Source organism: Triturus cristatus, chromosome 9 (genome assembly GCF_964204655.1).
Source record: "Triturus cristatus chromosome 9, aTriCri1.1, whole genome shotgun sequence".
NCBI classification, from domain to species: Eukaryota; Metazoa; Chordata; class Amphibia; order Caudata; family Salamandridae; genus Triturus; species Triturus cristatus.
The window spans coordinates 619366872-619383134 of record NC_140592.1 but is presented as its reverse complement, the minus strand read 5'-3'; the positions used below and the strand labels follow the sequence as shown (position 1 = coordinate 619383134).

At 39.6% G+C, this 16263-nt stretch overlaps 1 protein-coding gene across 2 annotated transcripts in view; it reads right to left on the bottom strand.

Annotated features, from left to right (window-relative positions):
- NPAS1 (neuronal PAS domain protein 1) overlaps positions 1-16263 on the bottom strand; it is a 500301-nt gene that overhangs the window by 353546 nt on the left and 130492 nt on the right. The gene's annotated exons all lie outside the window — the stretch shown is intronic.

Genomic DNA, 16263 nt, shown 5'->3' with positions numbered 1-16263 from the left:
GAGCCAATAAACACATTAAGAACTACTATTTAGAAGACCATACGAAGACCGTCACAACGACTAATTACCAGAGACAGTATAGCCGAGTACCCTGGGTTATAGCAAATTGTAATATGGTCTACCTTTCCTAAATATTAGAAATAATTGGTGGAGACTTGTTATTCCTCAATGCAAGTTGTACAGATATCAGGACCATTCCTCGTGATATAAACAGCATTTCCAAACAACTACAAGGGCAACGATTACGGATCTTTCTATAGAATCTTTTCGAACCCATGAGCGCAGTTTTGAAAAATAAACAATCGAAACACCGTCTGGCACAAGCATAATTGCATGACTGATACTCAAATCGTTTCTAGACTTACAAGTAAAGCCCTGAGGAAGTCACTATACGTGACGAAACACGTGTCGGCTGTCATCCATGTGGATCAAGATTTGGAGACTATAAGTCTCCTTTCCATGAATTAATAACTAGAACCAAATGTATTAGGGAATTCTGATCTGTGTTTATGATTGCGACTTTCCTTTTTTGTAAAATTCCGAATTAAATTATTCCTTGTCATATATTATTGTGAGGACCTAATCTGTTCTGTAGCCAGTTTCTCATTGCCAATATTTTGTTCTCTGCTTCTGTGGCTAATAACCAATACGAATAACAACTGTGACTTTGGAGTGCGGGATATCTCTGTGTAAACTTGGTTTTATTTATTTATTTCTTTGATTTTCCCTATCCCGTCGTATGTCGATTTCCCAACGCCACCCCATCACTCTTACCTGTAACACCCCACTTTTAATGTTTGAATGAATATTTTTGACAGTTTAAGTTGGATAGGTGTATTTTAGTGTTGCAGCAGTAGTGTTGTTCTGTTGTAGCTGCTGTATTGTAGTCTTATTGTCATTGTGTTGTTCTAGTGTTATGTTGGTGGTGATGCTTGTTGTAGGCTTACACTGTAGGGGAAACATTGCCCAGATACAGTAATTTCTCCAATAGTTCATCTCTCCAGATGCACTCTTTAACACTACAAGATGTAGGTAGGCACACTTACCAAGCATGGAGTAGCAGCACTTAGATTCCCCTTTGATATTGCCATCATCTGGTGATGACTTAATCTGCCTGTATACATACAAAGAGGCTTATTTACAAGCCCCTTGCGCCACTTTTGCATCACTTTTACCATGTTAAAAATAACGCAAAAGTGGTGTAAAGGGCTTGTAAATAAGCCCCAATGTTTTTAGCATGAATTGTGCCATTAAAGTTACCACTGCAAATTGTAGAATATGCCCTAATTAGTAATGGAGAAGATTGCCACGCAAAACAGATCCTTCTTTTCCAGCCCTCAAAGTCTCCTTTCCTTGAGTTCTCTGGAGCTGCCATTATGACCACTCACCTGGAAGATCCAGTGACTGGCTCCTTCCTCGATCACTCAGTGTAGGAGCTACGCCGTCTGAAGTCAGAGAGGGCACACAATCCATAAAGATGCACCTTACTCTATTAGTCTTATTGAACTCTCATCTGTAGAAGAACAATGTCAGCTCAACCAAGTCCTGAAAACTGTTGCAGACACTTTATGTTGTTGCCAGTGTTGTTACACTAGAGTGCTATAATTGCCACTTCCTGAAACTGTATTAGACTGTACAGCTCTTTAGCTTTTATCTCATTTGAAATGTATATGCTTGCCTTGGGCTGCATCTCCTCTAGAAGGAGAGCAGCTTCCATCCCCTTAGGGCACCTAGTTATTGCAGGAATTTGATCATTAGCAGAAATGTTTGAGACAGCATTGATGCATTTTTCTTCCTTAGTGACAGATCTCCTGCCTTGTATTACAGACTCAATGGCTGGTCTCAAACAATTAAACTGAATACCCTGGTTACCACAGTACAGAGAAGTCACATTGGATGTCAACTTTTTGCACACTCCTATTATGCGTCTGATTTGACTCAAATGGTGCCACAAACTTTCTGCACGCAGATTGACTATATTTATTTACACTCAAACATGCATTTGAAATGTATAGAATTTGGTTAGTACAAAAATGTGTTTCTGTAAAAGGATTGCTTTTACATTTTAATATTTGAGCTTGGTGCGGAGGCAGGGGAGAGCTCCTTACCATAATTGATTGCATGAAGTTTTGAAATTCCCTTTGCCAGAAATATTTTGTAGTCAGCATATAGACAATTTCGCCCTAATGTTGAATAGCACCATTGCTTATTTTCAGCAATACCATGTACATTTAATTCCAATTAACTGGAGATTAGATTCAGCAAACAATGCATTTACTGCCATTTTGAGATTAAAGTACAAATAAAATCTACCATGGTTAACATAGTATTGTAAGCCACAGTTAGCATCACATTAGTGAAATGAGCAACATCCCATCAGGGAACATATTTGTATCAAATTGAATTGTAGTAGGCTTTGATATTACTAAAGAATGTGGGTTTCCCATTAATACATTTAAACAGAAGGGATATGCAAACAAAAATACAACTTGAGCTACGTCTGAGTGGAAAAATACATGAATCTATCCTTTTATCACATACAACACCTCTGATGATTTGGATAATAACCCTTCAATGCTTATCATTAGATACAGGAACTAAATAATCAACATGAATGACATTTTGCTGGGGAAACTACTATGAAATATTCAGTCTTAAAGGAAGATAAAACTAGTGAGCTACAACCCCCCTTCACAGGAAGTCTGAATCCTCAGCTTGTTTTAAGTTCCGTCATCTTGGTAGCTTTTCCCTCCAGCTAATAGAATTCTGCATTTACAATAAATATTAATAAATCAATTTTCAAACTAATGTTGGAGTTTATATATTAGTATGTCTATGGAAAATATTACATCTGGAAAATATGCTCAAGCCATTCAAGGAAAGGATAAAGGGACACTTTCAAGCAATAACCAATAACTGTCCCCTACATCCAGAGGAAGTACTCTACAAGATGTTATAGGCCAACATTATGGAGTTTAATTTCTGTGTAACACATCAGATGCACTTAGATCAGTATTCACTGACAATTGACCATTCATTCTCAATTTGTGTTCCAACATCGATGGCCACAACATACACCCGGAGATACAAAACTTCTCCTAAACGTACACTTTTGTGTAAGTTTACAGTTGCTGTCGTCATGTTACTACTGTTTTGCTATTCACAAACTACAAGTGTAATTATAATACCAATAATGTAACTAGTAGTAAAATTACACTCATAAAATTACTAGTTGTAACATTACACTACAAGGGCATAATTCACGAAGGTGGTTCCCTGGCAATTGCGGTGGTGCAATGGCGGTCCGACCACCAAAATTGTAATTGGGCAGTCGGACCACCGGGGCGGCGGTGGCTGGACGACCACAGCCACGCCCCTGTGAGTCTTGCAGTCCTCGGACCACCATATGCATAATTAGGCCCTCAGTGTAGATTTTTAGAAGTGTCGTCATATACTTTGAATAAAGTGATAGTAACAGCCTTGTATAGCTGTGTGGGAGTAATTTTTTAGAATTTGTTGAATTATAGCTTGTTCAAAGTCTATGAATATATTTTGGAGGTAGTAGTTATTTGTATGTTGTTTTATATTATTTAGGTGTTTATAGTAGGTGCTGCTTTTTTTGTTTGGTTGTAAAGCATATATGAAAGGAATAATGGGGTTTTCATATTCACTATGTATGGTGCATATTTGAGTTAATGGTTTGGGACACATTTTGAAAGCTCCATCCACTATCCAGGTATGGCATTAGGTACATTTCATTAAGTTGTTTGCTGTGGAGAAATTTAAGATTAGTTTTTTATTTCATTTTTCATTATTTAAATGTAAAAGGAAGGGTTCCTCATTATGTGTTAATTTTAACTGGTCAGGTATATCTATGTCTTGGTATGTTCTAGGGGCAAGTGGGGAATCACTAGTGGCTTTTTTAGTGTGTGCAATTAAGTGTTTTAAAGTGGGGATAGGTGATAGTTCACCTGTTACGTGAATGGGGGCTTTTGGTTACTATGGGCCTGATTACAAGTTTGGCGGTCTTGGAGAGGGCCGCCGTACTAGCGCCTTCGTGCCAACACCATGAAACCTGTAGTCAGTCCGCCTGCCGGATTATGAGTTGTAATCCTGGTGGGCGGTCCTGCTGCAGTGGTCCCACAGCGGTGCCATTTAACGCTTTTAGGAGAGCCTTAGAAAGGCATTGCTGTAGTAGTGCCGCAGCCCATTGCTGCATGGTCAGAAATGCACAATGTTCTACATTTCTGTCTGTGCAGGAACAGGGGGTCACAACATGTGCCCTCTCTACATGAACCCCCATGTACAGAGGCAAAAGGGGGACCTGTAAGGCCCCCTTAGTTTTCTCACCACCACACTTTTCATGGCAGGGTCACCGCCATGAAAAGGAGGGGAAAGAGGAAACTTATAATATGCTTGGCGGTGTGGCTGCAGTACCGCCAGAATATTGCATCCTCAGAGTGGTGCACCACTGCTGCTGAATCAAGGATCCTGGCGGTTGCAGCCGTCCAGGTGGACCGTTTACACGACCGCTGTAGTCATAATCAGGCCCCAAGTCTTTCAGGATTTTTCTTGTAGGTTCCTAGGAACTAGTGCGTGCCTCTTGTGTATCTTGTGAGATTTCCCTAACTTCTATTTCTCTAACATTTGGGGGGGGGGGGGTTGTGCTCTTTTACATTTATTACAAAATTATATATTGTAGTTGCCCTTCCATAGCATCATTCAAATAATATTTAGTACATTTCCAGGTTATGGTTACTGTTGATGCACTTTTGTGGATGTAGATGTAGTCCATATGGTTTTATAATGTGTTTCCCTTTCTGAAAAGTTATATATTTAGTCTCTTCTGTCATTGTATCTGTAAATAGTTTAATAGTATAAATATATTATAAATTGACTTTTGCTTCTTTGATATTATTACTTTAAAATATGCTGTAACATGTTATTTATTTACTTGTATATTGTGTAGAGATGTTTTGCACAGTTTTGAAGCTTTGTTTTTGACCATGTGTTAACGTGGAGCAGGTGCTGAATTTTCTGTTTAAAGAGAAAAAAAGTTTTATTAATGAAATATGGTATTTTGGTGCAATTTTGCTGAGGTTTAGGGAGTTAGGTATATTTCTGGTTGTTGGTTAGGAGGGTATTTAAATGAATATATATGCATACTTACTTTAATACATATTCTTGGAGCTTTGTTATAGTTGATATTTTCTGGCAGTTTGTTGATTTGAAAGTTGATTTTCTTTTCCTTTATGTAGTCTATGTAAAAAACAAAAAGTTACAGAGTGTGTTGCTATTTATTTGTTAAATTATATTTTTTAGTTTAATAATAGTTAATTTTTTGTTTTATTATATGTATTACTTACTTGAATTTGTAGCTGTTGAGATGATTTATTTCTATTTTAATAGTTTCTTGTGAGAATCTGGCAGAGCTTTCTCCTCTTGAAGCGTGTATCGTTTTTGGACTATTTCTTTTTTTTAATTAGTGTGCCTTTAGTAGTGTTGGCTTAAGTTTAAGTTTGATTTTATTGGTTAAAGTTGTTGATAGCGTTATCTTATTGGTTGGTTTAGTATAGCTTGAATTTGTTTCTTCGGCTGAGTTCTTGTTTGGTAAATGCTAATTTATGTTTTATTTTAGTAGTATAATGTATAGCTTGTTTTATTTATCTATACATTATATTGTATATAACACACACATATATATATATATATATATATACATACATTTAGATTAATGAATTTGTTAAGATGGTTATAATTAATAATAATTGTTTTGGTATTTTTAAATATGTGTTTTTTTAGGGATATGATTTTTTGGGCGTGTTTGTTCAATTATTAGTCAAAGTAATATATTTCTTTTAATTATAGTTGTTTATTATAAGTTTATTTTGTTTGAAGTAATTGTTTTAAGTTAAAATTGTTTTTTAGTGCATTTTTTAGGCTTTATTTGTGATATTGATGCAAATACTGTGATTGATATTGTCTTAAATGATATGTTTGATGTTTTAAATGTTTATTTCTAGACGACGATATTAGTGGTTCAGATAACTTTACCATTGATATATGTTAAAATCGTTTTTTTTGTAAACAATAAATGATATTCATAGTTAAGAATAGGGAGTCAATGTTTTTGCAATCAATATTAAATTTACGATATATGTGTATATCAATATTGTAGGATTGATATTATGTCAGAGTTCCAAGTGTAAACTTATAGACAAGTGTACGTGTACCGAACTTTGCTAGTGGTTTGATATTCATAAACTAGGAGTGTAATTTTACTACTTGTAAAGTTATTAGTACTAAAATTACACTCCTAATTTGTGAATTCCAAAAAGTAGTAACGTTACTACAACAAGTGTAAACTTACATTAAAGTGTAAGCTTACTTTTCTGAATTAGGCCCTTGGTACTTTAGCTTATTAACATCCTGTTTCTTACACAAATATTAACAAGTTAAAATTTACATTTTTGTATTAGAATGGACAGAGTCAGCAGTGTAAGTTGCATTTACATATTAAGTGCATGTGTTCACAAACAAGAATAAATTATTTGTCATATTAACACATTATACCACATTATTGACGGTCAAGTTCAATCAGCCCTTAACTTGTGCATATACATAACTTCTCTCTTCCCACAGTATTACGGTCCATGATTGTTTGTAGAGCATGATTCCCAGCCATGTTTTATCAATCAGTGGTACTCAGTAGATCTTCTGTAATTTAATTTTAACAGTAAATGTTGAATTCAATTAAATGTATTTTACTGCTATTTAGAAAGAGTCTTGAAAAAGCACCCCGATGATGAGAAATGCTTGTTAACTTACTGAAATGGGATCATATTATACAACAGTGCATTTCCTAAGCGTTGAGAATAATGGATTATGTTTTTGTGAAGAGTTACATTTTGCATAATTCTACAGTAATTAGAGGCCCCAAAATACAAAGAGACAGATAAAAGGAACACCTTACATAGCACTAACATAAAAGTGAGCAATTGAGTGACATCAAATTTTGCCTAATTTTAAATGCTTGTCTTGTCAGTAGACATGTAACGATGGCCTCACACAGAATTAATTTAGGATTTTAGGGTTTTCAGAATGAAATCTGCGAGCCATTCAGCAGCTTGATCAACCAAATATCTTAGGTGAGTAATAGAGTTATCTGTGACAGTAATATCATCTAATCAGGGACAAAGCACAAATCCTAGCCTGGCTTTCAATACATCAAACAAAAGTTATAGAGCATTTGGGATGTAGTAAATTTAATAATTACATATTCACAAGAAGACGTCTTTCAAAGGTCAGAGCTGAAAAAGAGATGTATAAAGCTAGGGTGCAGAAAAGGCCATATTTATTTTTAAATCAGATTTCGGTGCTGGATAGAAACTTACAGAGAACCTTTATTTATATTACAGCTGAACAAAGAACATAAATGTGCATGGTGTCGATTAAAGATCGAATAACAGATGCCTGGATTTTTCAAGAGAGAGAACATGCACTTGTGATAGTACTTGATAATACATTTGTTTTTACATATTTGCATACATTCAATTCTGGTGTATATTTATTTATATGTTTTTTAAAACTTTTTTACAGTTTTAAAAATACATGTAATCTTCAAACAATTATCAGGTTATTAATAACTAAAGTTGCCGTATAATTCATTAAAATACTGTGTAAAAATGTTTAAAAAAAGATATCCTTTGCAAAGTTGCAGTTTGTCTTACACCTAGGGCCTGATTACAAGTATGGCGGTCCCAAGACCTCCGTACCCCCGGTGGCGGTCTGACCGCTGCCTCCTCAGCGGTCTAATTCGCCTGATCATGACTGTGGTGGTCAGACCACCACAAGACCACTGCCACCACCAGGATCTTGGATACCACGGTGGTTGGGTGGCAAAAGCACTAATCAATGGCGGCAGTGCTGATGCCAGCATCGCCGTGATTACCCTGGTTAGCTGAAAGGCAGAGAAAGGGCCCCAAACAGGGCCCTAGGGCAATTTTATCTATGGGGGTGTGTGCATGGGGCACATGATGTGCCTCCCTCTGATTGCATTGTTGTGCATGCACTGTGTGTCATACACAACATGGTGCATGGTATGCATGGCACCGACATGCAAGTGGCGGTGCCAGTACGGCAGCATGTGCTGCAGGCTCTCTATGAGCCGAAGCATGCGCCTACGTGGCACTGACGCCACAACACAGCCAGCCCTGCAGTAAAATCGTAATGCAGTGGTTGGGATGCTTGGTGGCTCTCTCTCTCTCTACCACCGCAACTGTGGTCTGGAAGTCGGACCATCAAAGTCCAAATCGGACCCTTATAGTTACAGCTGACTCAGCCTCCCATATCAGTCTCTTTTATTCAGTGTTCAATTATTCCCACTCAAAGATCTAGTTATTTACACTGTCAGTACTTCTTTCACAGAGCCTACATAATTTGCCTTTGTATGATAACTCTGAACCGAGATCCTTCTATTTCCCATACTGGTGCCAGGCCTAACTGTTTTTCATAGATATTTTCCTATGACAGGGAGTTTTTAAATAAGTCTGGTGTACCGCACAAGCACAAATTCCAACATGGAATTGGGTACAGTGTTTATAGGTAACTAATCAATACATTCCTTTAGGACACAAACCTAACTCTTTTATCTCAGACACATTGTCACTTCATCACGTATTAGCACACGTACTCAATATGATAAGCAATCAAGCCCAGGGATGTAAACCAATGCTCAATCTCCTGTGCAAGTTCTTAAAAATGATATAATAGTAACCCTGTCTCAGCTTTAGCTATATGGAATACCATTTTGAGGTATTATTGTCTAGCCTATCACTGACAGACCATTAAATTTAATTTCAACAAATAGCTGGTGGAACAACGGAATTCATAATGGTTACCATTCTTTTCAACAATTTGCCCCCAATGCTTTTCATTTAATTGTAATGTTGTGACCGTCATATCTCTGCACCATATGTCAAGATTGATAGAATCTTAGCAACATAAGTTCTTAACCTGAGATATACAGATGAACCCCTTTTATTTATGATTAAAGGCCATTAAACCATCAATCTGGGCACCCGCCGTTAACATTTACTAATGTTAACATTTACTAATCAAGCATCAGTTATCAGGTCATGTAGATTGGAATTAAAAACATCTAAGTACCTAAATTGCTTAACTATAGCAACAGTACCAATCCCAATTATCAATGCATCTTACTCATGGACAACTGAACATTGTAATCTTTTACTTTCTTTATTGTTTCGTATTATTGTTCAAATAGTGCTTTCTTTATCCCATATGTTGTTGTTTTAAAATTTCTGTGATCAATGTAAGCTTATAATACCTCTACAGCATTAGCTAAACCTACATTATTATGGTCAATAATAAATGTATCATCTGTGCATGACAAGATGCCAAAATGTGGTGTACCTAATTGAGGAAAGTTTCTTCCAGTTGGCAGTGTGTCTGGAAAGTAAGTAACATGCAGGCAATATAGCAGGGTAGCCAAAAAATGCACCTCTGAATGTAACCATTTCTGAGAAACCACCATGTTCAACAGGAAAATAAATCGTGTACCAAGCATTACCAAACAAAACCTGGATTAAGGAAGGAAGACAATAACTAGTATTCCATTGTATCAATGTTCACTATAAATCGAACATTTGAAATAACTTGAAAGTGGCCTATCTTTCAATAATGCTTGGTTTGCTAACATGAGTAAAGTCGAGAAGTTGAGTAGGAAAGAACATTCATCCTGAAATTCGTTTTGAGGAGGAGATAATATATTTGTTTTTAGTATTCTTTCAACAAGATAGCGAAAGAAGATTTTGAGAAGGATCTTCTTTCCACGGGGGGGGGGGGGGGGGGGTGAATCAATCTATCATTTTCAGGCAGGCCTTTGTCCTCCTTTAATACTGGAATAAGCAAACAGCCTCACAACCTAACCAGGAGTTGCATGAGAATTTATTTGCAGCTATCTTTGTTAAAATTGGAGATAGTAACTAAACACACAAGGCTACATGGTGATTTGAAAGATTTTCTGAATCCCATTCAGGCCTGTGAACCTCGGATCCTTCTAAGACAAAGAAACCCTTAGCACATTTATTAGGGCTTTCAAAATTAAAACGACCCTGGAATAGCCAGATGCTCATCATTACCCACACTAAATAGCATCTTCATATAACCCATCCGAGAACCTTTGCTTAGAGAAAACTAATCCAAAATCTTGCTGGCCCTAAACTCTTTTTGCACAATATGTCTGAAAGCTTTGTGGATGTGTGTGTTTACAGTCCTAAATTTCCTTCCAGGTGATCTAGTGTTTTTTTCAACTTAGTCAGGTTTTCATAATCCCAATACAACGTGTTCCTATCACTTAATCAACCCCTCTTGCCCCCATATTTAGACATTGATTAAAATCTCTCCACATCCCTTGTGGATTGTTGTCACAGTGCTGAGTGCCTGTCGTAGTTCTGTAGTTCTTTCTCTAATTGTACTGCTGTTTCTCCTGGGCGGTGATGTGGAAGGAGTGTTCTGACTTTAATCCGAGTATATTTGGCCCTAAGTTTATAGTTAAGGTTTGGAATGATTTGTGCTATGAAAAAGATATAGCTAATCCAGCAAGGGATTTTTATGATGATACTTGTGTGTTGTGTACTTTTTATTTCTTCTCAAGGAGGTTCAATGGCTTTCCATTGCCTCTTCTGAAATACTTGTGCAGATAAAACGGATTCATTTTGCAGCTATGTAGCATGTCCTTCAAGGTATATTAGTGAGAAGAGTGAGATGTGTCATTAAGGAAGGAATGTTTAATCAGCTGCATGGTGTGTAGGTGTGCAGCTGAGAGTGTGGTGTGTTCTGAGATCTTCCGTTTACTGATAGAGGGAGAACCAGTTGTGCTCCTGTGGAGAAATGAATTCACCCTCTATATCAGTGGCGGGTTGTCAGCTAAGGCGGAGGAGCGCCGCCTCGCTGCTTTGCAGCAGTGAAAGAAAGGAAACATTAAATGATAATAACGATGTTATGTTCATTTTATTTGTTCCTGCTGCAGCAGCAAGGGGTGGGGAGGGCCTGCTCTGCTCACAGACCAGGGGAGGAGAGATGGGCACTCTGAAGTGTGCATAACGCTTTGGCCGGCCGTCTTGGGCTGGCCAGTCAAGCGCACTTACCATATTCGCCACTGAGGCTGCATTACAGCCTGGGTGGAGAACATGCCCAGGTCCCCAGACCCCATCTGAGCGCAGAACTATGGCGCTCAGACCAATCACAATGGTGCATTGCAGTGTTGTGATTGGCTCAGGGGAGCCTGGCTGCATCCTATTCGTCCGACGTGGAGGAAGGACGACATGGGAGAGCAGAGAGGAGGTAAGTGTCTTTTACTTTCTTCACACCTCATTAACCCCTCCCCCCTCCACCACCCCTGATCTGGGCAGGACGCCACAGCACTATATAGCTTTTGAAACACTATTGCACTCTTCAAGGTTTAATAGTATCTGTCTTACTATCTAAGGTGTACTATTATGGTCGCAACATTTGCCCTACAAAATGGCTCTGTTGCTGTATTGAGGCTAGTGTACTGAGCTGTGTGTTAGGTTTGCGTGGGAAGGCTGCATGATGGGATGATTTAACTATTGGCTAGATTAATATGCAAGTTCCAAGACTTCCCTGCCTTGTTGCATGCAGGGTGACCGAAGGTATGATCTGTAGGTTGGTAGGGGCCATCAAATATGCAGAGGGGGTTGCATCCAGCCGGACGCATTCTAGTGTGCCACTGCTGATGTAAGACACTGTACACCCACCCACCACAGGTGTCACCAGTCAGGTGACCCTGGTAATAAAAGGGACCGGGCGCACGTGCCCTGGGCCCAGTTACTGCACCACACCAGCCTGTGTTTGTGTCAGTCCTTTTGCCCAGCATGAGGGCCTAGCGCCCAACGTAACAGAGGGTACACGTCCGGTGTGACAAAATATTTGCTGTGGCATAACTCAAAATGATAGAGCTCCCGTGCAGAATGTGGTGAGGTAGTGGGAGTCTCACATATCTCACAGGTACTCATAGGCCTTGTTCTGAATGGGGCGCCCATAAAGGTCGGGGGCGACTGCGCTGCCCGCCCCTGAATATATGGTCTAGGTGTAAAATATTCAAAATCTCTGGCTTCACCATAACCACCAGCCCCCTCGCCATTCTAGACCTCGATCTGGGCAGATTTTTTTGCGTGAGAGGAAAGAACCGAAAAAGGGTAGACCTTTATGGGCACAAGCCCTCTTCAAATCCCAAATCCTCCAGGAAATGCAAATGGCACTAAAACCCGTTGCGAGACAAAAGGCTCCAGAGCGGGCAGGGAAAGGCAGAGACGCCAGCAAATCCCGTCTCGCCTCAGCTGCGGCCGGCTGCGAAAGAGCCATGAAAGTACGAAAAGTCATTGACGATTAATTCTCAGAGCGACTTCAGAGGACGCGGTCTATCTTTCTCTCTTTCTCTCACAGAAGCCCCGGGGCTTCCAGAGCTTCGCGGAACAGCTTCATTTCATCCCGGCCTCTGGAGGAGGCGCAGCGGGGGCATCTTGTCAGACAAGTGAAAGAAGGGCTGCAACAAAGGCTGCCAGACAGCGGGAGCCGAGGGGAGAGCCTCGTGACATTAACTAATATTTACATGCGTGCTTTTTGTTGTAGGCAAGTGCGCCTAGTGGGCCGCCGCGTTGGACCCTCGTTCCTTTGCCTTCCATGCAAACTGGGAGTTCCAATTGGGAGGTTTGGGTCGGAACTTCTCACCTTCCTTTTGACAGCATAAACGGAGATGGAGAAAGTAGAAAAATCATACCGTTTTTCATTTAACCCTTCCATACCTCAATAAATAGGAAGAATTAGGCAGGGTCAGACTGGGACGAAAAATAGGCCCAGGCAGCAAAACAAAAGTGTCCCACATTAGCCAATCATACAGCAAATAAGTGGCCCCCATTTGCAGCCAGACCAGTTTAGAACTTGTTAAGACATTCTGTGTGTGTTTTGCAAACTATGGAAGATTGCATGGATTTTAGCTTGCTGCAGGTAATGTTTGGGGTAATATCATGTAAATCCCCATTAAAACCCCCATTAGCTGGCTATAAAACAGGCCCACAAACTACTAAAACAAGCATTGGCATAGCCAATAGCACTTGCCTTTGGGACCTTATAAATGTTTAGGCATGCAGCTCATTATCCTGGGTGCTACATCTGCTGTTGCTTCACATGCCACTACCTAATGGTTGCAAAACAACCATGCAGATAAAAAGTATAGATGTTCACAGGGGCCATTTATCCTTGCCAAAATAGACAATGGGACACGATTAGCCAAAGAAGAGCCTCTGTAAAATATATGTTGAGCTATAGCATACAAAAATGCCAAATGTACACATATAAGTACAAGTCAGCATTAGCCTGTGTCTCCTGCAGCACACCTGTGTGCGCAACATACTATGTTCCTTATTTCACTAACTTAATCACAAAGATTTTGTCAACACAATTTAATTCATTTAGTACTTTTCCATTATTTCATTTGTTTGCATAATAGATCTGCAAATAAAATCACACATGCATCCCTCTGCCCCAATACATTTCGGGAGGCACTCCCCCCCCCCCCCCCAAAAAAAAATACATTTAAAAAAAGCTAATTGTTTTGTGGAGAGACATTTTAAATTTAAAATAAATATCCAGAATGCAGCCAAAGGTTCCTAACAACTGCATTTAAATGGTTTTGTTTTTGTATCAGAATTCATTTATTCCATGTAGTGTAAATGGTAAAATTAGTTTGAAATTGACAGTTAGGACTTTTGAAAATCCATTCACTGTTGTTTTCAACATTTCCCCATGTTGATGTCCGGGTACCTGTTTAACACAGTGGAGCATTGCAGTTATGCACCACCTGATGACTCTACTGTAGACGGTCGCTATTCACCCAGTCCAAGTTCTGAGCCATCGTTCTCCTTTATGGGTGCCTACTTTCCAAATGATCACTTCACGGAAAACTTTTGCGGTTGCTGAGACACTCTGCATGTGTCACAACACTTTGCATGCACTGGGTCCTTAATGCCAGGAAACCTGTATTGTATACAATACATGGCAACGAACATGCTTAGTCTGTTAGGGTTGCCACCTTTCTTAAACAAGTAACCTGGCGGGAGGGGTAAGGAACGGGGATAGGGGCAACAAGCAATGGAGTGGGAGGTGCGGCACAATAATGAAAGATGTAGCGCAACAGCAAAAAGCAGTGTTTACCTGCAGCCTTTATGGCACGCATCACGTGACAAGGTCTGAGGCAGTGCTAAAGTAATGTGGCGGGAGGCGAGAGGGACAGGCAGGGGGAAGCAATCAACAGAGCAGGAGGTGAGGGATGGGAGGTCCAGCAAGCAGCAGAATGGGAGGTGCGTCAACAATAATAACAAGCCAAAAGAAAAAAAAAGTGCGGCAGACAAACCATAAATAAACAAACAATTAAGATGACACGTAACAGGGGCAGGCTCCATGAGATGCAACCTAACACCAAAAAGCAGGACAAAGACAACAAAAGGACCATAGAAAAGTAAGATTGTCCAAGGGGGACTACAAGGAACCAATGAAAAACTATGGGCATGCACAAAGCCCATAGAGCAGATACAATTATAAACTAATGGGGTAACCCAAGGTAAGCCACAGGACCTGAATGTACGGTACATGCAACAAGGTGGTCCGCTTACAAAATAATTACAAGATAATATACAATATTAAATAACATATTGTAGTCATGGCTCAAGAGAAGGAGTAGCAAAAAGACCATACAATGAATCTTCAACCCAATTCAATTTATATTTTTTCTTTTCCAAAAGTTTCCCATGTAGTGCATACATATGTTTAAGAAAATCATATCACAGTTGCCTCAAAAATGTGCACGGATAAATGGTCATAGAGGTGTTCATGTGCAAGGTGACATAAAGAAGAGGAATAATGTTTCATCCAAAAGGTTCAATTATACAATTTGCAACAATGGCTAACGTGCCTCAACTAAGCTACTGTAATAGGCCTGTTTGAAAACACAATTATCCACTCAAAAATGATAATCCATTGCTAAGGGTCGGTGGGCATTGGTTCCTAACACACATCTGCAGTACCAGTGGTGCGCGCCCAAGCCAAACTGTGGAAACCTGCCCTTATTTTTCCTTTACAGATGAAGCTTCAGGTGGATGAGCATTTAAGGATGGAGCCTGGCTTGAGCTAGATGCCTGGCTGTGCTCATCACAAGGCCCGTATGGACCCTTGAGAAGGAAACTAGCTGCACCTTAATGTGGCGTGTGCTCGGAACTCTAGCCGCAGGCCGGGAAGTGGTTTTACAAAGGTCGAATCGTATAGACACCGCGGAGTAGCTTGAACGTCCAAGGAAAGGAACATTGTGCTGGTGATTTTTCTAACAAGATTACTAGCCTCTCCAAACACTTTCAACACACTCGCCATAACCTTCACAATCAGCCCATCTTCCCTAAAGTGCCACCAATACCTCCCCCAAATCAAAAATGCAAAGTGTGCGCTCTTGTTAAAGTCTGGCGGCAGAGTTCTGCACTTCACTTTAGCCTCTCCGAAGATCTGTAACTCTGTTTCGCCATTTCCTTTAATTGCCTTCAATGAGGTGCAGAACCTCTTTGTTAACGGTGGTAAATTCTCTTATATGCACTAATGGCATCTTTGTCAGAAGATTGCTTGGCATGAATGTTTCTATGTTTAGTAATGTCAGTTTAATGCATGGCACTCAATGCAATGCCATCTTATAATGTACTGAAGCTTGAAACACTTGCACATGTTAAAGGATCAAACTTTTTAAATTTGGACAGTCTTTGTCATATTTTTAAAGGACTTTTGCTTTACGACTCACTTGACAAATAATTTGCTGCGGCGACTTGTATTCATGCTCATATCACCAAGCCAGGTCCCTAGCTGTCTCTTTATTAATTTGGAGCTTTTTTTTTTATATAGTACGAACTCGACCCGAAAGTATCAGAGCGCTTTACATGAGCACTAGTTGCCTTACACAAGGACACATTCATTTTTGTTAGGCACAGGGAGATTAAGTGATTTGCCCAGACTCACAGGATGTTGCCGAGACTCGAACCTGGTTCCCCAGATTTGAGGTCAACCACCCTAGCCATTAGGCTACATCCTCTCCTAACTGAGCCTGTTACTTCAGTACTCCCTACAAAGAGTTACAGGCTGGACATCTTTACACATATTTAGTTTAAGCCCAAGCAAAGTACAGAT